General features: G+C 48.0%; 2 long non-coding RNA genes across 2 annotated transcripts in view; both read right to left on the bottom strand.

The window, feature by feature from the left end:
* Positions 1–3093: 3093 nt before the first annotated feature.
* LOC132646426 (uncharacterized) overlaps positions 3094–22402 on the bottom strand; it is a 58503-nt gene continuing 39194 nt past the window's right edge. Inside the window, exons 5-6 of the long non-coding RNA XR_009584689.1 lie at positions 9283–9377; positions 3094–8343 (exon numbers count right to left, since the gene is read on the bottom strand). This is a non-coding gene — a long non-coding RNA (uncharacterized LOC132646426). The remainder of the gene's footprint in view (positions 8344–9282; positions 9378–22402) is intronic.
* LOC132646428 (uncharacterized) lies at positions 9391–22032 on the bottom strand. Its single transcript, XR_009584691.1, has 3 exons — positions 18154–22032; positions 17480–17916; positions 9391–13757 (listed from the first exon to the last, which is right to left on the bottom strand). It is a non-coding gene; the product is annotated as an uncharacterized LOC132646428 (long non-coding RNA).

The following is a 22402-nucleotide window of genomic DNA, read 5'->3' as shown; positions in this document are numbered from 1 at the left end:
CTTGAAAGTGGGGCGTGTGGAACCCAGGCGCAGGCTGTTAGGGTATCTCTGATAGGTAGCAAATGACTGGGGATAGAGGTAAATTAGCATTACTCAGATGAGAAGGTAGCTTTTTATACCATTAATGCCAGTGCTGTGTAATCCTTCGGGCCTTCTTCCCAAAGTGAGGGTACAGAGAAGGGGGGAGGTAGAGTGAAAGCCTCCAGGATTTACTGGTGGGTGGGGTGGCCGCACTGTCCAGAGAGCCTCCAGCCCAGGCTCCATTTGGTCTAGACCTCCCAGACTCCCTAAGGAACACTCAGTTGACGGTGTCTTGCAGAGGCTTGGGAAGATTAAAGGTCTCCACGTCCATCACATCCTTAAAGAGCTCAACAGAGGAAAGTGAAGTGGTTCACGGCATCTCGACATGTCAGGTTCACACATGCTCTGATGAGGCTCAGAGTCCTGGACGGTAGTTGGTGCTGAGGGCCATGTGACCTTGTAAACGTACACACTGTGACTCAGCCTGCTGGTATTGTGGTTCAGCAGCTGACCGTTTTCTTAACGTACAAGAACCTAAGCACAAACTAGTAAATGGGTACCTCTGTAGGATCCCTGGGGTGTTAGAGGGATCTGATGTAGTTTCATCATGGATCTCAACGAGACTTTCAGTTATGGGGCCCAGCGACACCCTTGTGCCTGAATCAGAGCTCTGTAAGGGCCACATGGAAACACCCAACCAAAGGTTCATTTCACTCACCACCCTCCAGTCTGGAGACTTGGACAAACATATCTGGTTGACAGATGAGGCCCCATCTCTGACACAGCCTGAACCTCTGAGTGTGGAGGTCAGTGTCTCCCTGTGTGTCAGGGCCGGAGGGATGGAGCTGACTGGCTGGTGCACACTTGATGCCTTTCCTGTGTAAACCTCAGCTCCGAGTCTCTCATCCCCGCATCCCCCATCCTTGCTTGCTCATCTTCTCTCTTCAGATCTAAGGATTATTTTTCCTGACAGCCTTACCCACTCACCTGCAAAACCAGCCACTGTGGCTAAGATGGCCAGGGTCCTCAAGTTCTGGGCCTGGCTCCTGCTCTGTGTATGCATCTGGGAAACTCACTAGGCTCACAACCTGCCTGCCTCCTGCATGTCAGCAAGCCTTCGCTTCTAACTGGCTCTCACTGGGTGTCCCAGCCCAGGTACACAAGTCCCCTGCTGCCAGCAGCAAAATGTGTCCTTCAGGGCGATGACGTGGGTACTGCTGTCATGCCAGCCACGGTGCTGCTAGCTGTCCGCAAGCACAGAGCTGTGTGTCACTCGGTATCAGGTTTCGTGTGTTTTCCTTGCCAGGTCTGCCCAGCAATTCCATGAATCCGATATAATAAATATGAGTTCCCGCTGCAGCACAATGGTCCTAATATAATAAGGACAAGTGGTCTGGTCCATATGGCAGGAATAAATGGCGGGGCCTAAATCATTTCCACAGTACACAATCCACACCCCGCCCCCATCCATCCGGGTAACCTCCTCTACAGACCAGGGTCAAGCCCACGGCCTGACTCTTCTATAGAAACCAGTAATTCTGACAAGCTGATAAAGTTACTGGTGGGGTTAACAACAATTCTTTTCCTTTCCAACTCTAACTTGTCATTTTCCTGACCTCCGTTCTCATGTGCCTCCCCCACTGTTTCCCTGTGTCTCATCAGTCTAGAAAACTCTGCCATGTATGTCCCCTCTTCTGTAGAACTTCACCTCCCTCTGCCCCTCCCACACCCAGAACGTGGATGGGGCTAGGTGCTCGTGGTGTGGCACTCAGGATGTAAGTCTACTCCATAATTTGCACATACATATGTGTATGTATTTCCCAGCCTAAATGATGGACAAGGCCAACCACAGTGAGAACGCCAGTGACCGGATAATTCACTTTTCTGCGAGTAGTAAGAGCTCCTCAGCTTTCAGCATTAGTCTTAATCCAAATGATGTTAATCAAAGCTAGCAGTGCAGTCTGTTATAAAACACAGCTTCCAAATCCACATGTGGAAAGCTCGTCTGGGGGTGTGGTGGTCTCGGTCAGACGGCTTGCCTTCCCGTACCTGACAGCTCTGCAGCAGGCTCCCTCCGTCCTGTGGCTCTAACACCCTGGAAGCCTCTGTTGGGGTAAGAGAAGAATGCGCAGCTGACTACGCCGCCTTCAGTACTTTTGGCATGGAGGAGGTGATGGCTGTTGCCTCTGCTCACCCCACTGGTCAGAGCTTGGTATGTGCAGCCTGGAGGCAGGGCTATCCTGCGTGGCCCACGGAGATTTAAACAACTTTACTGTTGAAAGTTGAACCCCATAGTGTGTTCTGTGGACGTCGAAAGTCTGTGTGGTTCTCCTCTCACAGTGCCTACTCTCCCACCCTGGCAAGGGGGCATGGTGGCAAGAGCTCCCATCACATCATCACCTGTGGGTAAACATCCAGAACTTGGGGTGCTGTGGGACCAGAGGTTAAAAAGATCTCAGTCCCTACTTCAACTTTCTCACTATGGTAATCACTATGGTAACCAATATAGTGTGATAGGGAAAGGAGTAGAGAACCAGATCAACCAAAATTGGAAACTACAGCACCCAGCCTTGTGGACCCTGTGACACTAGGGCCCCTGGGGACCAGCCCAGGAAGCCAGTGCTCCCAGCCTCCCAGGAGACCGTGCATTTATCCTCCTCTCACCCTCATCTTGGCCCATAAGTAGGTTTCAAGGTTCTAGGAGCCTGACTCAGACCTGAGGGTGGGAATTGGAAACTGTTTTAACCCAGGGACAAGCAAGCCCTTTGGAGTCCAGGCTCTCAGGCACTTCAGAAGCCCAGTAGTGAAAGCATAGATGCGTGTCCATCCTCCTCTCGCTGTCAGTCAGGCCCGTGTGCCATCAGCCAGTCCTGAGATCCTCGCTGGAGGTCCTTAGCAGGTGGGCTCTTTCCCCTAACACTCAGCATCACACTTAATGTTGAAAAATTCGTTTTCTTCAAATTTGGGAAAGAAAAAGTTACCTCTGATGCTACCTCTATTTATACCTGGAGTGGAGGGCAAAAGGAGGAAGATGAGGAAGGAACAAATACACATAGGAGAGAGAAAACAACCTTTTAACAGAAGCAGGATGTTTATTTACATTGAACAGTCCAAGGATTTTACCGCTCTGTGCAAGTTCAGAAGAAAGTGTTTTCCAAAGATCAGTTGCTTTCCTCTACATTAACAGAAAATAGGTAGAAACAGTTTAAAGCCTACCCAGAAAAAAGGAGAGCTGTGTCCTGCTACTGTTCGGAACACTCATATACTCAGCTGTGTTTTGTCTTCCCCTTTGTTTGTTTGTTTGTTTTATTTAATCACTTTTCAGCCTGATCCCAGAACCCTCACTCCTATCCTCCCAGCCCCGCCCTCAAGCCCCCACCCTCTCCTTCTTCTCAGAGAAGGGTGGGGAGAGCCTAAGGGGTGCCAACCCAGTCTGGCCCCTCAACTCACAGAAGGACTAAGCGCATCCTGTGCCACTGAGGCCAGACAAGAAACCCCAGCTCTGGGAAGGGATTCAGGGGCAGACAACAGTCGGAGCTAGCCCTCCTCCAATTGTTAGCGGACCCAGATGATGACCGTACTGCGAGTCTGTTACTATGTGTAGGGGTCTAGGATCAGCCCGTGCAAGCTCTTTGGTTGGTGGTTCAGTCTCTGTGAGGCCCCATGGGCCCAGGTCAGTTTACTCTATAGGTCTTCCTGTGCTGTCCTTGACCCCTCCTGCTCCTTCAATCCTTCCTCCCAGTCTTCCACAAGACTCCCTGAGCTCGGCTATTGTTTGGCTGTGGGTGTCCCATCTGTTTCCATCAGCTGCTGGATGAGGCCTCTCAGAGGACAGTTGTGCTAGGCTCCTGTCTGTGAGCTAGCAGAGTACCCTTGTTGGCTCTCTCCCACGAGGTGGGTCTCAAATTGGCCCAGTCATCGATTTGCCGTTTCCTCAATCTCTGCTCCATTTTCATCCCAACATTTCTTGTAGGCTCGACAAACTCTGGGTCGAAGGTTGTGTGGGTGGGTTGGCATCCTTCTCCCTCCACTGGAAGTCCCACCTGGCTACAGGAGGTGGCAACTTCAGGCTATATTCCTGCTGCTTGGAATCTCAGCCAGGGTCGCCTCATAGACTGCTGGGGGCCTCCCCTGTCCAGAGATGCTCCCCCTGATTTCTGTTCTCTCTCTCCCTTCTTCTCTCTCCCTCCCTCCCTGTCTCTGTCCCTCTCCTTCTCCCCCTTCTCTCCCCTTCTTTCCCCCTACCCCTGCTCGCCTCAATGTCTTCACCTCCATATCTTTATTGCAATATAACACACGAGGGTATGCAAGATAAAAAGTGAGACAGTCATACCTCTCAGATGAGTGGGGTCTGCCCTTTCATTCACTCCATCAAGAGTTTTGCTGAATATGTGCTGTTTAAATTCTTTTCAGTTCTCTATCTTATTGCATGAGTACAAAACAAATTTATCTTTCCTAATTCTGTGAGGCCCTTGGAGTCTCTGAACTCCATTCTACTTCTACTTGAAAACGCAATAATGTGTATGTGATTCCCTAATACGGAATAATAGTACTAAAGTTTGTTCTCTGACCTGTTCTCTATACCAGCTCCACGAACTAACTACAAACTAGTGGGAATGTTCATAACAAATACTGAACACTGTAAAACACAGATGCCCACTTTTTTCATTCTCTGGCAAGAGTTTCAATTGTTTCTGGACTACAAAATTGATGTAGTTAGGATAAGGTAACAGTAAAGTGATACAATTTGATTATGTCCAGACCCCACTTCTGGTACCAATTTCTGTATTAGAGTAAAAAATGCCAATAGTTATGGAAACAATCTCCCTGACTTCACACAGGGGTTGGTTTCTTCTTTGTGTCATCGGTTAATGCAGTTACAGAAGCTCTCTTTGGGGACTTTCCTTGGAGGCCCTTTTGCAGGCTCATCTTGGAGAGGCACTTCTTAATTCAGGAAGCTAAACTGAGTCCATCTTCTGGAACAAGCTTGGTGTGGAAGGAGAAAGCAGACATCTGGTGTGTGCCACTGAAGATCTGGGTTTAGTGAATGGGCCCTGGAGCCACCCATCCTTAGTGCACCCGGAGTGATTTGAACTTTCCTGAATCTCAGTTTATCCATCCTCTAACTATGGAATACGATGTGACATGTAACTGTCTGAGGCATAAGTAAATCATGATGATGTGGGTGGGTAGAGACTTTGTCAGGACGCAGCATCCACGTTTACTGATAACTTTTTGCAGGAAGTTTGTATAAAATCATAAGAAAGGAATTCAAAGATGACCAAATGATGAAATAAGATAACCAGAAAAATCAGCCATTCCATTGAAACATCTGGCGTTTCAGTGTAGGCATTTCTCTAAGTACTGCTGTTACAGACTCCACACAAGCAGCTGCCATCCCTAAATTTTGCACAAGCAGGTGACAGCAGATGACCAGGCTGGCTCATACCTAACAGGTGTGTGTGTGTGTGTGTGTGTGTGTGTGTGTGAGTGTGTGTTTATACCATTGTGAGCTACTGCATATTTCACATTAACGTGGGATGTACTTACTCTCCTGAATTTATGACCCTTTGAGGGCTTTATTCATGGAACAACACTTCTCAGTCTGTGGGTAGTGAATAACACCAGGCTGAAAAGAAAGTGTTATTCAATACTTAGCATCAAAATAAGATTTTTTTTTTAGTGCTAAAACAAATTATATTCTTGAAGCTAAGTTTTGGAGAAAAAGAAGCCTCGATTTCAAAAGCCCCATTTACATAAGTGAAGTGATACATGATGCTATCAAAGTGCAGAGACTTAAGCAGCATAAAATCACTTCCCCATTGGGAAGAGAAGATCTGCCATCGAGCCGAGAGAACAACTTCACTGATGGCCCATAGCCCTGTCCCTGTTCTCCACACTTCAACTCCCTTCCTCTCCGGTGGACACCCTGGGAATCTCAATACCCAACTTCTAGAGAAGCCATGTTCACACTGACTCTTCAGCAAGAGGCGCCTTTGAAGGTAAGGTAGGGTCTTTAGGCAGAGGTCCAGTAGAGGTGGATGCAGTAGAGAACCCGGCTTCCTAACACCTATGTGCGATACACATGGGGTCCAGTAGTCCAAAATGTTCCTACAGCAGAATGTCATGGTAGAGAAGAGAAACTATGGGATCTGGGGTAGAATAAAATGCACACAGAGCATATGGCTTCTACAGAGGCAAATGGCCAGGACCACACTCAGGAGTGTGCACAAATCTCAAAAGCCAAGATGAAGAAGCTGCTCCATAGCCAGCACTGCAGAGAAAGACCTATCCTATAACAAAGGCCACAACCACCGTGAGGAAATGCAAGCCCATCCAGCTGACAACTGGGGAAAGAGAAGATCATTGGGGGAAGAGTGAGCATTCAGCTTTAACGCTGTTGTCAAGAAGAGCAGGATCTGGCTACAGGCATTATGTATGAGTACTAACTGATCCCTCCACCCCCTGTCAGTGATGGATATGGGGTTGCAGCAAGATGAGAAGCAACATCAACAAATAAGATAGCCTATAATCGCTGCACACAGGAGGCTGAGAGTTCCAAGCCAGCCTGGGCTACACAGTGTGACTTTGGTAAGATGGATGGATGGATGGATGGATGGATGGATGGATGGATGGATGAATGGGTGGATGGATGTTTGGATGGATGGATGGATGGATGGATGGATGGATGGATGGATGGGGGGATAGATGCATACACACATACATATATACATAAATACATACATACATACATTTGTAATAGATATAATGCATGAATAGACAGATAGATTGATTGATTGAATGACTGATTATAGACAGGATATGTAGATAGAAATGATGGATTAATAGATGTAATAGATTATGCCTACATAGATATTGGAAAACAGTTGATAGGTGAGAAGAGAAGAGAGAGAGAGAGAGAGAGAGAGAGAGAGAGAGAGAGAGAGAGGTGATAGATAAATAGATGATAGGTGATAAACAGATATAGAGAGAGACGGATGGATGGCTATGAGAAGATAAGATTTTCTCCACTTACTCAGCACATCATTTTTAACTCCAGCATGTAGTCATGGTGCAAAGTCACTAGGCAAAAACAGAGAGACCCTGCCCTTGCTTTAAATTATGAACGTTGGGTTGGATAGAAATACACCTACTGTCACATAACCACTATAGATTTATCATTCCTTCTGTTACTAAATGGCATGATTTTTCTTTTCATGTCATGAGCCCAATTGGGGGAAAGCCATGGAGCCATGCATGTTTCTAAAAACTGATATTTTAAAGCCATGCACACTGTTTTCCTAGTGATGTATATTTGGCATTTTGAGTTATAGCAAATCAAGACATTCACGGGGAAAGATCCGCATGCTAGTGTGAAGCACTTTGCTCACACTACCTGACAACCCAGAATGGCTGGGCATGGTTTCTGCTTCACAGATGCAGGGAGGGAAACTCTGGTGAATGTCGAAGTCAGCTCCTCTGAGACCACTAAGGCTTGGAGCAAGACATGCAGACATGTCCCTAGTCCAACCTTCCTTGCTTCCCTCCCTCTGTTTCAGCGCATCTTCCAGGCTCTGGTATGGCCACATAGTCCACAGCCACACAGGGTGGATGTCAACTGTCCCCTGAAAATGGGTCTAGAAACATTTCTTCAGAATGCCAGCTTCTGGCTTTAGGTGACCCCAGTGAGAACCATCAGTACAGGCTTTTCGTCTCCCAGATATGAGCCTGGATCTCTCTCTTGTTAGTTCCCAGTCTGAGGCATTCTGTGATTTTGGTGACATATTCTTTTTAATTAGCAGCTCCATGAAGAAAAGCTCTAGGTGCTTCCTGGGTGGTTCGCCCTCTTGAGGTCGAGGTCTGAGGGGACATTGTCTTTCCAAATCAAGATCTTCCCAGATCTTCCGATTCTGAGCTGCCTGTCCAGGCATTGTGCATTCAGGCACCACTCTGTTTCCCTAGATTCTGCACATTTGACAAGACTCACATACCCTGACCACGTGGAACATGACAGCCAGCCAGAGCATCCTGGGGGAAACAGGGATCTAGAAAGATGCTGTTTAAGACGCTTTCAAGGTCTCACTTGTGTGCGGAGTCTAGAGACTGAACTCACAGAAGTGAGAGGAGAGGAGAACAATGCCAGCTAGAGGCTGGGACCAGGTGAGGTCACCTGGCAACAATGGTTATGTTTAAGAGGGAGAAGTAGCCGGCTAGGGAGATGGCGTGGTGGATGAGGGCACATCTCCTCAGGGAGAGACCTGGTCTCAAGGCAATGAGGCTGAAGGCGATAGACAGAGAAGTCTGACAGCAGGTATGGTGAGACTGCAACAAAGTAGTAAAAGAGAGAATTTTAACATGGAAGTGTGTTGTATACCTTGATTTGATCATTTCAAACAGAATCCCTATATCAAAATATCACACTGTAGCCCTGTAAATACATACAGTTACTCCATGCCATTAAAACAAAACTGTTTTCCGACTCTAGGCATCACATCCCATACAGCGTGAAGCATGTGGTGGCCAATAAAGACGGGTTTTCTGGAGTCATAGAAAAGGCTAAAAATGGACCAATTTTTTGGACATAAGGAAAAGCAGGCACAAGGCCAGTGGAAATGGAGAAGTAAGCCAGAAAGAAACGGAAGCTTCTCCATTCTTCCTTACTGGCTCCTTCCTACACGCAGAGCCAACCCTGCCAGCATTTTGTCAGCCAGCATCCTTTGTAATCCTCCAAATTCTCAGGCCAGAGAAAATGGAGACTCACAAAGACGCAGTGAGGACAGCACCTGGAATGGCCTTGTGAGTCATTATCGTGAATTAAATGGCATCGGCCTATTTTTCTCGCTGTTGAGTAATGACACTTGGTTGACAAAAACCAGTACTTCATCTTCAGAATGCTCAGAATATCTCCTCGCCCAGTGTGCTGGTCCTGTGGGCGGCTTGCGCCCCTGAATAAGCTAAGAACTGGCCAGCTGCTAGCATGAGCATCCTGCCCTTCAGAAGGAGAGGTGGATTAAGCCAGGCTTCTGGCCTCAGATGGACAGTCTTCACCACGGCCTTTAAGCGCTCCGTGCTGCATTTCCTCTTCTCTTGTTTATAAATGAGGATAATTCCAGCCATCCAGCTGCACTGCCAGCTTAAAAGAGGCTGGTGTGTATATTCAAGCAATCCATGGTGGCACCCAGCGGGCATTCCCAAGCGTCACCATGACTGGGTGGAGACAAGATTGTTCTACTACGTTGGCCACTCCTGGCATGAGCTTACCCAGGTAGCACTGCCATCCTCACCGCTGGCCTTGCTTAGCTCCCATAGAGAGCAGCGGGTTTTCCCAGCTTCTGCCACCAATTCCTCTCTTCCTCCTACAAGAGCACAGAGAGCACTTGGGAATGTCTGCAAACCTGCCCAGGATTTTCCCCTTGGTGGGGACACCGCCCTCTCCCTTCCACCCAGTTCTTCCCCCAGTTTCCTTTTTCTGGGCCAGACCTGGATAAACTAGCTGCTTCCTTCCTTTGGACCGTCTGGAGAGCTAAGTGCTACACACTTGAAAGCTTGAAACCTTGTCATTTCCACCTTGAACCTGTGGCTGACCTCACCAGACAGCCTGGGAAATGAATTAGTGTCCCAGAGCAGAGGCAGAATGTGAGCTGAGCGGTGACCTGGCTCTCCAGGGCAGCATCGCAAACTGTCAAACGGTACTTAAAGCTCCCTTTCCAACCCCTTTAATTATGTTGAAAACTATGTCATATTGTTTTTGAAAAAGTTAATGAAACAGTAGGTAAAGGTGAACGGAGGAACATAATTTACTTAGATTCTTTTGCAAGCTTTTGATAAGGTCCCTCATAAAAGGCCATTAAGGAAAACAGATGACCAGAGGACTCTGGGCAGAAGTCTTTTGGCTTTATTAAAAACTGGTTACAGTGTTCTAGAAGGAAGAATCATTGGTGCTGGCTGCTTCTTGGAGGGGAGAGGTTAATCACAAGCTGTCTCCACTGCTGGTATTTAGACTAGAGATGCTAGCATGATTTACAAAGCAAGCTTGGTCAGAAACACAAAATCATTTTCAGGGTTCAAACCTTCCCCAGTGTTCTAAGGGTGACTGTCCATCAACAGGGGGTAGATTCCCTGGAGGAAAAGCTGGGCCTGCACAAAAGGTCAAGCTGCCAAAGATGGGGAGACGGCTCCAAGAAGCTTTCTGAGAAAGATGGAATTGCTTCCGTGGCCCTGGGTGGCAGGCCTGAGGCCAAAGCCTGCAGAGGGATCTCGCAGCGCCCTTCCCAGCCTTGCTCCAGATGGCGGCTTTAAGGCCATGAAAAATCAGAAATGAGTGGCATGGTAGAAAGCGTCTCTGAGATACAGAGACACATTCCAGAACGGGAAAACAATCGTGTTCATAAGAAGGAATGCAATGGGGACTTGTATGCTAAGTACATGCTCTGTTGAGTTGTGTCTGACCCCACAGCAGGAAGTAAGCAATAGGAGAGAGCGGCTGGTGCAGACAGATGGGAGCAGCATCTTAGCCTACCCAAGATCGAGCTCTCCATCAAGAAACTCAGCTCCAGAGACAACCCATTTGGTAAGGTTCTTGACTTGTAAGCATTGGGATCTAAGATTGAAGTCTGATCCCCAGAACTCACAGAAAAGCCAGGATTGATGGCAGGGCTGGGGGGATATGTCTGCCTGCTTGAAGGAGGAACAACAGCTGAGATCATTCTCTGGCCTCGATATACACATTATTTACACACACACACACACACACACACACACACACACACATACACACACACACACATGCATAAGCCACAGAATTTAAGTCTGTTAGCATGCTTGTTCTCATAACTACCTCCATTCCCCTAGCCTGTCTTCCTTACAAAGTAAAACAGGAGTTATACGAATACCTACCTAGATGCTCATGAGGCTTCCCCCATGAGCCTTCCCCCAGACAGGGCCCTCATTACTCTTCACAGCCCTGCTCAGAGAACCCTACCTGCACTTCTTCAAGATCAAGACATCCTAGACACAGAAGATGTACTGCAAACAACAGAGAAGTTAGTCCTCATCTCGGCAGGACAAAACTGCTTTTCTTTTGCCCAGTCAGGTGCTGAGCAGCCCTGTCCACACATGAGCCACTCCTCACCCTATAGGAAGACTTCCTGTGGAAGACAGAACATTGAAGGAGATGCGAGAAACAGCCCTCTCAAAGAGCCCCAACAGAGACCAGGAAAGATTAGCTGTTCACTTGACAAGACATGGAGTCTATAATAGAGAAGGATTGCCTTTCCACCAATGGGACTGAAACAATTGGTTTCTCCCTTTCCCTCCTGTCCCTTCCCCCTCCTTCCTATGGGAGAGGTTAATCACACAAGCTGTCTCCACTGCTGGTATTTAGACTAGAGATGCTAGCATGATTTACAAAGCAAGCTTGGTCAGAAACACAAAATCATTTTCAGGGTTCAAACCTTCCTATGGAAGGAAGGGGAAGGGGCAGGAGGGAAAGGGAGAAGAAAGGGAAGGGAAGGAAAGGAAAGGGGTTGTAGGTCAGAGGTCATCATAAACTATTCCTCTGTGTGTTTGTGAGGGGTGTTATGGAAGAGAGAGGACCTAGATAGATATTATATCCACAGATAAATTCAAAAGGGTCATAGACATGAAAGTAAATAGAAATCCTCAAGTTACACGCTTTCTAGAAGATAATACAGAAATAAAGATCAGCACCATTGGTGCAGAAAAAAAGCTAGGTGACAAGGCCAGCGTCCATGATCTTTCAGAAGCACAAAACTAAGAAAGGCTCCACGGCCCCTTTGAAATTGTTAAACATGTTTCTCAAAATCTGGCCATGATGAATCCAAGCATGTGGGACAGATGGAATTCTCACAAACTCCCAGTTGGATTGCAGCACAGTGCCTTTTGTGAATTTCTGGCAATGGTAAGAAAACATGGAGCCCAGGACTCAGGAAACTCATGCCTAGATATGTACCTAAAGGAGATAAACACATACCACATAAATGTCCCACAGAAATGTCTGTCACACTTCAGAAGGAACCTTACATGCCCTTCGACAAGTGAACAGATAAGCAATGGAGTATCAGTCAGCAATGAAAAAGGAGCAAACCCCACACATTCAACAGCACGGATACATCCCAAGGCAGTCTGCTAGGTGAGAGAAAACAGATCTGACAGGTTCTGCGATGGGTGAGTCTTTCCATAGAGTATTCTGGAAAAGACCCACAAAACAGATCCCCACATCCAGAGACTGGAGATTAGCAGTGTTATGGGATTCGCTTAAATCCAACATGACTCAAACACCGGGTCAATGCAGATGACAAACATGTATGGTAATCAAGACGCCACTGGTGGACCAGGGCCACAGAACAGACTCAGGAGCTGAACTGCAACCCTGAAGGATGTTGCACAGCATATTTAAAGGAGGAAACCATAAAGCGAGGAGGAGCAGGGTGGGCTGTAGCATTGTCCTGTCATAATCTGACATAAGAGGTTGAGCAAGGGAGTTTCCATCAATCAGGAGAGGAGCTGGTTCCTGGGCCTGGGAACATGAACTAGTTTGACCCTGCCAGCAAGATGGAGAAGTTGTCCCTGAGATGATTGGACTCAGACAACTGTCTCCTTACAAGTTGTCCTTAAGATGTCTAGACTCGGACAACTGTCTCCTTACAACAGAAGCTGTTCAGCTATTGGGAAGTCCCCAGCTCCCCTAGGGCCTGGGACCTTGAATTTAGTTTCTTCCTGTGATTAAATGGGGTCTGAAAAAGAAATGGTAGTGCTTAGAATAAGTTTCTTTTGCTTGTTCCCAATGATTATATTATTTTTAATTAAGCCAATAAGACAAACAAACAAACCAAAAATCACCCACAGCCAGACAGAAACGAGGCTACCGTGACGAGAGCTTGTGTGAACGCGTGTGTTCCTGTGAGGAAACCTCTTCTGTGAGTCACACACAGTGGTGAGTTCCTTTTCAAGAAATCCAGCCACGCTCCGGGCCAGTTGCTCTCCTTCAGTAATTTATCTCAAGTGATGCTGGACCCCTGACCTTCTCGTTAGCTCAGACAACAGTGCTTGGGCTGTCCCTCCTGGACAGCAGGCCTCCAGCTGTGAGGATCTGCTGGTGTTCTTAAAGATCGCCCTCAGCCTTGAACCACTCATGCTAATCACATTACCGCAGGTGACACTAATGACCAACTGTGTCTTCAAACCTTCCTCAAGTTCCCATATGAGAAATCTGCATTTCAAGACACAAGACACCTTGTGGAGCTGAGGACCCTGGAGGCTCAGCATCTGGAACCACAGCTGCTTTCATCTTCAAAGGGAAAGTTTCAGACCACACCAAAACCTGCCAGGGAGGATTCCTTGGTTAGATGTGTATGTCTCTGACTGTGGGAGGGACATGATATGTAGAAAATACCTCAGGAGGAATGACAGTGGAGGGGTGTGAGCACCCTGCACTAGGAGGATGGTCCCTCAAATAAAAGCATCCTAGGAGATGTGTGTGAGCAGAAGCTGCACACTGCCTGAAGGTTCCCGAAGGATCCAGCCTGTGCCATGGCTGGGAGGCAGCAGTCTGAAGAAGGTGGGGCCTAATGGAAGAAAGTTGAGCCAGTGGAGTGTGTCCTTCTCATTGCTCTCTGTGCTTCCTGCCACCATGAAATGAGCCGTCCAGGCCACCATCACGTCCTGCTTCTCCACAGAGCCAAAGGCAATGGGGTCAACTGACTGCAGTAAAACCTCTGAAACAAAAACAAACCATTATCCTTACATGTAAATTACCTTAAGTATGTTTTTCACAGTGACAGAGAGCTGGCTAAAAAGCCAAAACTTTTCCACTGTCCCTCTATCTCCTTTTCTCCCCTCTCTCCCCTCTATTTCCTTCTCTCCCTCTCTCCATCTCTTTTCTTTTTTCTCTCCCTCTTCCTCTTTCCTCTGTCTCCATTTCTTTTATTTCCACTCTCTCCTCTCTTTCTCTCTCTCTACCTTTCTCACTTCTTCTCCCTCTCTCATTTTCCCCTCTCTCTCCATCTCTATTTTCCCTCTCTCTCCCTCTCCCATTCTCATTCTCCCTCTTTCCATCTGCTCTCTGTTCTTTTCCTCTCTTTGCCTCTCTCTCTCCCTCTTTCTTTCCCTCTCTCTCCCTCTTGCAGTCTCATTCTCTCTCTCCACAAATCTGCACTGTAGCATCTGAGTCTAAAACCACCTGGAAATTCAGAGTAGGTGGATGGATCACGTAGAATGACTGGTGGCTGGAGCCTTGTGGTCCCAGCCAGAAGCAGGCCTAAATCCAAAGGCCAGCCTTCCATTTTTCAGCAGATATACACATTAAATCTTTCCCCAGGTACATAAGTGAGAAAAAAAATATTCAAAACAAAACAACCAGCCCCTAATGTGGGCCACAGTTCAATACTAGAGAGGTGTGTGTGTGTGTGTCTGTGTGTGTGTGTGTGTGTGTGTGTGTGTGTGTGTGTGTGTAGCTCATCCACCATAGATATCAGCTGTCACAAACAATCCCAATTCAAGGCACCTTTGCTGGCCTTTAAGCTCAGAACCTAGAGGTTCAATTGTAGCTGTGTAACAGGTAGTTAGTTGAACTAGATAATGAGTACAGAAGAGAAGGAGAGGGTCAGGGAAGTAGGAGAAATGCATCATGGGAGGAGAGGAAGGAGAAAAGAGAGAGAAAAAGAAAGAAGGCAGAAAGAAAGGAAGGCGGGAGAGAAGATGGAAGGAGACAAAGGCAGGAAGAGGGAGTGGAGAAAGGAGAAAGAGAAGGACAGAAAGAGTGAAAGAAAAGAAATGGAAAAGGAAGACTGGAAGGGAGAGAGGGACAGAGGGAGGCCACGTAGACCCACTAAAAGCCAGAGGTATTGGAGTGGGGCTGGGTGCTCCAGGCTGGCCTGATCATCTGGAGGCTCATGGTTTCAAGGCCAGGCTGCTCTCTGAAATCAGCGCTGCCCTTTGTCCCTCCTCCACAGACCCATCTCCATGAGACACCGTGGTGCCAAGCCAGCAGCTGAGGCAGGAAGAGGGAGGCTGAAGCTGCTGGCTGGGTGGCTGGGCCTGGCCCCCCTGCTCCTCGCCTGCCAGAGCCAGAGCAGCCAGGTCAGGGTGGTGGGGAGCGGCTGGCAGGGCTGGGCTCTCACAGGCTGTCTTTCCTATGGCCAGGCCTGCTTTCCTGAAGCCGGGAGGGGCTGGGCAGCCAGCAGCAGAGAGTGAGAACTTCCCCTTGCCAGAGCCAGCTGCTGGCTGCCATCTGGGCAGGGGCAGTGCCAGTTTTCCAAATCTGCCTTCCCTTTGGAGAGCGGGGGAACTCTGTGCTGGGGAGATAGCTTCTCCTCATCCCGAGGCTCTCTGTTAAAAACCCTACCCAAGCGGCCTCAGAGAGAGGACAGGCTGAGAAATGCCAAGGGCTGGGCTCACTTCAGGCCTTTCTATCCAAACAAAATCTTTATTCTCCCTCCACATCCTTTGGTTCTCTCACTCTACTTGGTGGTCACATCTTTATTTTTTAATCACACATACAAATAAAATGATGAAATGCCAACAGCTTGTGTGTCCATCCTAAATGGCATCTAGAGATGGATTCCCCAGTGTGAACTAACGATTCCCTGAGAACAGCAAGGCAGCCTTTAAAATGTGCTTCCACCATGGACAATCTGGACCTCATGGACAATGGGCTACCTCTCACTCCTTCATTAGATGCTCAGTGGTCGTCTTCTTCAGTGTGTGTGTGTGTGTGTGTGTGTGTGTGTGTGATCATGTATGGGCATTTAGGTATGTATACTCATGTGTGTGCATGCATAGGTGTGTGCTCATACTGTAATAATATATAAATTACATGATATGCAACAGGTTGTGGTATTGGAAAGTTTATTATGGAAAAGGTGAGGCATAGACAGTGGGAGAGCTTAGAAAAGAGGAGAGCATACAGAGTGGGGAGGGAAACAGACAGAGAATTAGAGGGACAGACAAAGAGAATGAGAGAGAGATGGGAAGGAAGGGCCCTCAGGGAAGGGAGAGAAACTGAGGCAGAGAGAGTGTGAAGTGATGGGCCTGTCCTTTGTATCTGATGCACACACACCTGGTGGAGGTAGGTGATGACATCAGGTTGCTAAGCAACCTAGGAGTGGGCTAGTGCTTTGGCGTGTGCATTAACACATAAATGTGTGTTTGAGTATGTATGTACATATGAATGTGTATACCAGAGGTCAACATCCAGTGTCTTCATTGTTGTTCTCCACCTTGTGTTTTGAGACAGGGTCTCCAGGAACCTGGAGTTTGCTAGTTGGCCAGGAAACCCTAGGGATCCTCCTGCCCTTACCCACTAGCAACAGGATTACAAACCTGCACTATTGTGCCAAGAAATGCATGTGGGTGCTCAGGATTCAAACTCAGACCCCCTCCCCATGTTGTGTGGCCAGCACACCACCAGCTGAGCCATGCCCAGCCCCATGTTAAGCACATGCTAAGATCGAGCCCAAGGCTTCGGTAGAGGGTAAGGAACTGAGACCTGGCACTGTCTTCAGAGGTCAGCCTACAGGGTGAATGGCAGCCTGTCCGTGGGGCCATGTGTAAGCTGGAAGCAAGCGCCTCTGGTACCCACTGTCAACCATGTGCAGTGGCCTTAGGTGAGCTGGCCTGAGAACGCATGATTTCTACTCTGCTCCCAACACGGTACCAGGAGGCAGGAAGAGCTGGCCCATGGAATTAAAGAGAGCAACCCAAACTTCAGGGAGCTATGTCCAGGTGAGTGACATGCTTCATGACCTGCCCATCATGGGCCCCTCCAGTTTACAGTGCGATGCCTGGATCTGAGTGTCTGCTTCCCTTTCCCTTCTGTGTTCTCCTTTTACCTAAAGGTATCTTCTGAATGGCATGCCAAGCCAGCCTAGTGTCTCACAATTGCAAAGGTTTCATAAAGCCTTCCCTATGCACGCAGGCAGAGACCCCAGTGTCACAGAAATGCTTGGGGGCTTCAGCACGGCCTCCCCACCTTAGCTGGCAGTTCCATCCTGAATCAACCCTACCATGGATGAACCTCATGGGAAAGTTAGGAGAGGGTGTGGGAGCTAGGCAGGACCTTGAGGCTGAGAACAGCATTTGGTGTGCCAGTTCTGGGAGTCCAACGGTTGATCTGCTTTGGGAAAAGCAAGCCCTGACTGCTTGCCACACTGACCAAGCTCTCACAGGAAAAGCTTCTTGCTGTTTAACCATGTTTCCTAAATTATTTCATAAAGAAAACTGCAGAGCACCTATATCTGATTATTACCAACGTGAATGACCCTCCCATTTGAACTGAACTGGGTACGGAAGCCATCCCCTAGTTTTATAACCTAGTGGTCAGTAGCTTGTTGAAGCTGGGCTAGTGTGTGGCACAAGGAGACCAGAATTCTGGGTATCAAAACACTTTAGTCAGGGTTAACACCACACACAAAATTCCTAAGGGACAATAGGAACTCACTAGAGAAGGGAAAGGAAGACCAGAACATGCCGTGATGGTTACACCAACCACACATGTGACTGCTGGAGACAACACCAGCTTTAGGTCCTGGCCCCACTGCATGGTTTTGTCAGGTTAAAGGTCTCTCCAAGCCTCTAGCTTCTCATCCGTAGGAAGCACTAGAATCATTGACACGAGGTTCTTGTAAGCAATGTGAGTCATCACAGAGTCTTCTGCCTTCAAGCCGCAAGTGCTTCCTAAAGCTGACTGGGTCCTGCCACCAGGAGCCCCTGCTCTGTGCTTAGGTCACCCATGAGAGGCAAAAGGAACCATCATTGAGGCACTGATGTTCTTCAATGTCAATATTGTCATTTCCATTCCAGGGACATGTGTCTCTTTAACAATGTCTGTTTTCCAGGCATCTTTCAATGCTCATTCACCTCATCCATACAATAACCCTGCAAGATACAAGCATCATTATCCCCACTTTATAGGCAGGAAAGTTAAGACTCCCATCAATATCGAGGAAATGGCAGAACCGAGGTTCAGTTTACACAGTGGGTGCCAGGGCGTAAGTGGCCACTTGCTGTGCCAGTGGTCTGTGTATGGTAATGATGCACTGTAAAAGGCTTTGCACGAACACTGCAGATGGTCCTGTTCTGCAGCTCGGAGTACTCCCCATCCCTCTAACAAACCTTGAGCTCTGAGACTGGATGAGCTAGCCACTGTGGCTGGCTGAATTTTCTAAAAGTCCTCAGGCACGGATTCATCACCCAAGTCCACATCCTCCAAGCTCACCAAGAAGTGGCTCCAGCCAGACCTGGGCCGAGACCATCAGAAGGTGTTTCCTGCCCCTGAAACCAGCAGGTAAGAGATGAGGTATGTTATACATAATACAGAGAGCTGCACCATTGCTGGTCACTTACAGAAATGCCAAAGCCTGGGCGACAGTTCTGACAGAGCCTCATGATCATGGGAATGGAAAGAACTTGTGTGTCACAGCTTGGAGAATGGACACTCACTCCTGCTACAAGCCAAACCCTGAATGACAATAGAGGGACCTGGGTGATTGTCACTGACAGGACAGTGAAAACAGGTCTGCTCAGGGGGCCTGAAACTCACACCCTAAACTCTACAGCAGAGACACTTGCTCGGCCATGTTTATTGCTGCTCTATTCATAATAGGCAGGAAGCAGAACCAGCCTAGGTGTCCATCAACAGGAGGACGGGTAAGGAAATGTGACACATATACACAGTGGAATTTCACTTGGCTGTTAAGAAAAGCGAAATTATGAAAATCCAAGAAAGTGAAATTTATTACATACAATACTAGAAAGTATTACATTGTGAGATGACCCCATCTCAGAAAGACAAATACCTTGTGTCTTCCTCAGAATGTACTAAATCACAATGCCTGTGCACGTGTAAACATAGGTTCTAAGAGGGGACTGGACTGTGGCGCTGGACCACAGACCACAAGAGAGGATCAAGAGGTTGAAGGGAAAAGGTCCTGTGTGACATGAAAGTGGAAAGGGGGCTGCTGGGGGTGACAGGACACAAGGAGGAAGGCACAGGGAAGAAGAGGGAGAGACAAACAGCAAGGAAAGAATGTCACTTGAAAAACGCCATAATGAAACCTCTTCTAAAAAGCAGAATATAATAATGAAGAAAAGCGAAAGCCCTAAGCTCTGAGCTAGAGTCAGCTGCTGGTTGGAAGAGAAGAAATCCTAGATAAAGAAAAGTCAAGGTACAAGCAGCCCACAGGAGAAGGGGGTATTTGGACTCAAGGTTCTGCAGACACAGTCTGCCAAGGGGAAGGTAGAGTTGTGAGGGCTTCCTCCATTGCTGTCTGTACAGCACAATAGTAGTAGTGCCTGACTCACTGTCCCCTTCTCAGTTTGGCTCAGGCCCCAAGCCCATGGGATTGTGCCACTTGCTGCCAGGCATTCCCCTTTCAGTTAATCCTCCCTGGTAATGTTCCCACGGACACATGGGACACAATGTTCCCAGCGCTGTGCCTCAGTATACCCCACTCAAGCTGACAGTGGAAATGAGTCTTCCTGGGTATGGATGCTGCAACCACTGTGACTCCCCAAGGGGAAGTTGGTACCCCAGTTGCATTGTAACCAAGGCCCCATAGCACCTTAACTTTTCTTGGCCTCAGTCTCATCCTAGAACCTCTGTACCATTATCACTGAAAGGAAAATAAATGAGAGGGACACTGAAAGGCAAAAGAAGGAAGATGAGGCAGAGACCAAACAAACTGTGAGCACCAGAGTGGACAAAAGAACAAACGTGAAGAAAGTTGGAAGCCAGAGAACGCTGCTGGGGCCAGGTGGTGGCCTCCAAGCTGCTGTCTTTCCATGGATCTACAGTTTCCATTGCTACCTAATCCCAAGACAAACTAAGACTGCTCACTCCTCAGACCTTTGCTGATAATCCCTGGGCCTTTAGCAAGTGTAGAACAAGCCGGAGACAAGCAGGAGAGATCCCTGCGGCAGCTAAAGGGGTTAGAAAAGGAAGCCATAAAGCTCAATGCTTTGCCTCTGGCTGAAGCTGGAAGCTTCCTTTGCCCTTCACAAAGGCTCAGCAGAGTCTCTGAGAACTGTGCCGCCGGCATTCGTGGCGCGGCTTTGGTGGCAGGAGGATGAGTCTGAGGAGGTACCTGACACATCACTGCAGGCCTTCTCAGCTGCAAACTGAGGTCGGCCTAGTATATTGGAGCAGAGAGGACATCAGGGAATCAGGGTCTACACAACCAGATCCTACCAATAAGGACACCCATGGAAAGCACAGGCGTACACCCTCAAATTTTTCCATTTTCATATGAACTACCAGGATTCCAGATGGTCCAAAATAGGAGCGTTTTTTAGAACAGAACAAGAGCAGTCACTGTAGACACAACCCTTTCCACCCACAAGCCCACTGGCAGCCTCCCATCAGCCTCTATGCATAACAGGCTCACGTGAGGATCCCCCTCCCTCCACCAGAAGACTACACTGTTGATTTTTCAGAAAATAAAACAACCTATGAGTTTTATCTCTTTATCTCCTCAGCCCAGAGTGGGGAAAAAGGACACAATCTGTCCTCCCAGTGGGATGTCCCCCTGATTAGATGTCATGAAACAGAGTTGTCCTTTAGTTAAGAATTGCTGGAATACCTCCGACCCATGGTTACTGGAAAGAAGAAAAAAAGAAACCCTAACTACAGATAAACTCCCCAGGGCTTCAGATCCGTTTAGCAATAAGCTGTGTTGTGAAGGAAACCTGGCCCCAAAAGATAGTTTGAATGCAAAATAAAGATAGTTCAGAGGCTTTGAAGCAAGTGCTGGGCTCCTGGGGAAGCACCAGGACCATATTTTTGGAGGGTCATTATATTTCCTGCTTCAGACATCATTTGGGTCTCACTGCTCTTTTATGCAACACCTATTTTTAGTCATTACAGGTGCCGTGTCCTGCCAGGCAGGGGCCCCAGCAGGGCTGGCCTGGACAGGAGGGGTGAGGGTTGACTGCCCAGAGAGGCAGGAAGCTACTCAGGCTTGGGGTAGGCAAGCTCAGTGCCAGAGGTGGAAGTGGGGCTGCCTCTGGGGAGGACTGTGGGAGCAAACTTGTTCAGGGAGCAAGAGTCTGAAGATGAGGAGCAGGGGCATTGTCAGGAAGGGGCTGGGACACAGACGGCACAAGTGAGTGCAGACAGATTCTTTGAGCTCTTCTGTCCATCCTGCCACAGGGGACTGGAGCTCAAAGTAAGCAGAGTTATAAAATGTGTGAGATTGAAGACAGAGACAAGGATGGAGATGATAGAGCTGGGTGCAGAGATGGAGGCGGAGAAGAGGTGGAGGTGGATGGAGGTGAAGGTGGAGATGAAGATGGAGACTGAGATGGAGGTGGATGGAGGTGGAGAATGGAAATAGAGGCAGAGATGGAGATGGAGATGGAGGGGGAGGGGGAGTGAGAGAGAGAGACAGACAGACAGACATAGAGGCCCTTGGCTCAACAGGAACTCAGAGGCAGGAAGGCACAATTTTGGTCTTTCTAGATTACTGGCTGTTGTGTTCTGTAGCATTTCCATTTGTCTCCCCCACAAAATCAGTTACTTCTCTGTCAGTCACTAGCACCTTGTAGGCTGGCTCTGTTTTGAGGGCACGTGATAGAACCCAAATTGCAGCTTTGAGAAGGTCACACGCTGAGGCAAAGGGTTCTTGTATGAAGAAAACTGAGTCACACATAAAATGAGTTTCAGCAACACATCAAAATTTAGAAATCCGTGTGCTGATGAGATTGACTTAGGGCTCTGGGGGATGGGTGGGTAAGTGGGGGCTTCTCCGAAATAGGCTCTCTGTGCAACTCAGGCCTACCCTGGACTCAAGGACCTTTCGTTTCAGCCTTTCAGTTGCTAGCACAGCAGGCCTGAGCTGCCATGGCCACTTTAAGAAGCAAACATTCAACTAAGTACCCCTCGGGAGACTGATAGCAGATTTGTGGAACTGAAATACATCAGAACTTTCCTCACTTTACAAAGATACACAAAATCCCTACACTGTTCTTAGAGCTCATATGCAGGTGTGAGTACAGGCAGACACACATGGACACAGCCACACCACAACCTCCCATGGAGGCAAACACAGGAAGGCACACAACCACAACTCAGACACGGGGCTGCAGGTTCCACCGGTGAGATCACAGCCGCTGCTGTCACCAACGGCCCATGCAGACTGTTCATTAGTATTAAAATCATGTTACTGCTGAGGCACAGAAAAGTCAAATTTATAACACGTTAGACATTTTTAGTAGGAAATGCAAATATGCAGCCAAGAAAGCTGGGCCTTTGAAACCATCACCTCCGAAAAAGTAACCCAGCGCACACCTTTCAGAGAAGTGTTGTATAAACTGAAGCGAGGTCCAAGATCATCTTATCAAAGTCTGAACAGAAGTGACAAGAAAC

Source organism: Meriones unguiculatus, chromosome 11 (genome assembly GCF_030254825.1).
Source record: "Meriones unguiculatus strain TT.TT164.6M chromosome 11, Bangor_MerUng_6.1, whole genome shotgun sequence".
Lineage (NCBI taxonomy): Eukaryota > Metazoa > Chordata > Mammalia > Rodentia > Muridae > Meriones > Meriones unguiculatus.
The sequence above is the reverse complement of the archived record's forward strand: the minus strand, read 5'-3'. Positions and strand labels throughout refer to the sequence as shown.